Here is a 485-nt window from a genome sequence, read left to right on the forward strand (position 1 = left end):
GAGGCCAGGAGACTGTGTTCGTCATACCTCTAACCATTGACCAACCTGGTGTGAGAGACTCTGTGAGTGTCGCGGGGCACTCTCCAGTATAGCTCAATGGATCGCTGAGGTGCGCAAACCGTCACACCACGGTAAGGTCCAGTCTCTCCGTGCCTCAGGCGAAATTCCAAGCACTATGCAATCTCGTCCCAGTTCACATCTGATGGTAGAGCATTTGGACGAGACTCTAGAAGATGATTCTGGTAAGTTCATCTAATATCCGGATCTGCCAGTCATTCAGTTACCAAGCGACTTGTCCGCATCTTACGCGGCCCTGTAAAACATAGGGAGATGTGACTCCGGACGAGCGCGTGTTCCAAATCCACAAACGTGTCTTTTAACGACCGGCAGTCAGGTATTGATCCGCGCCATTGGTAACCGATGTCAATGCGATCGGTTTGAGTTTGTGGCCGGCATTCCGTTGGAGGACTGTTGTGACCTGCTGA

The sequence above is a fragment of the Opisthorchis viverrini genome (assembly GCF_000715545.1).
Source record: "Opisthorchis viverrini unplaced genomic scaffold opera_v5_32, whole genome shotgun sequence".
NCBI lineage: Eukaryota > Metazoa > Platyhelminthes > Trematoda > Opisthorchiida > Opisthorchiidae > Opisthorchis > Opisthorchis viverrini.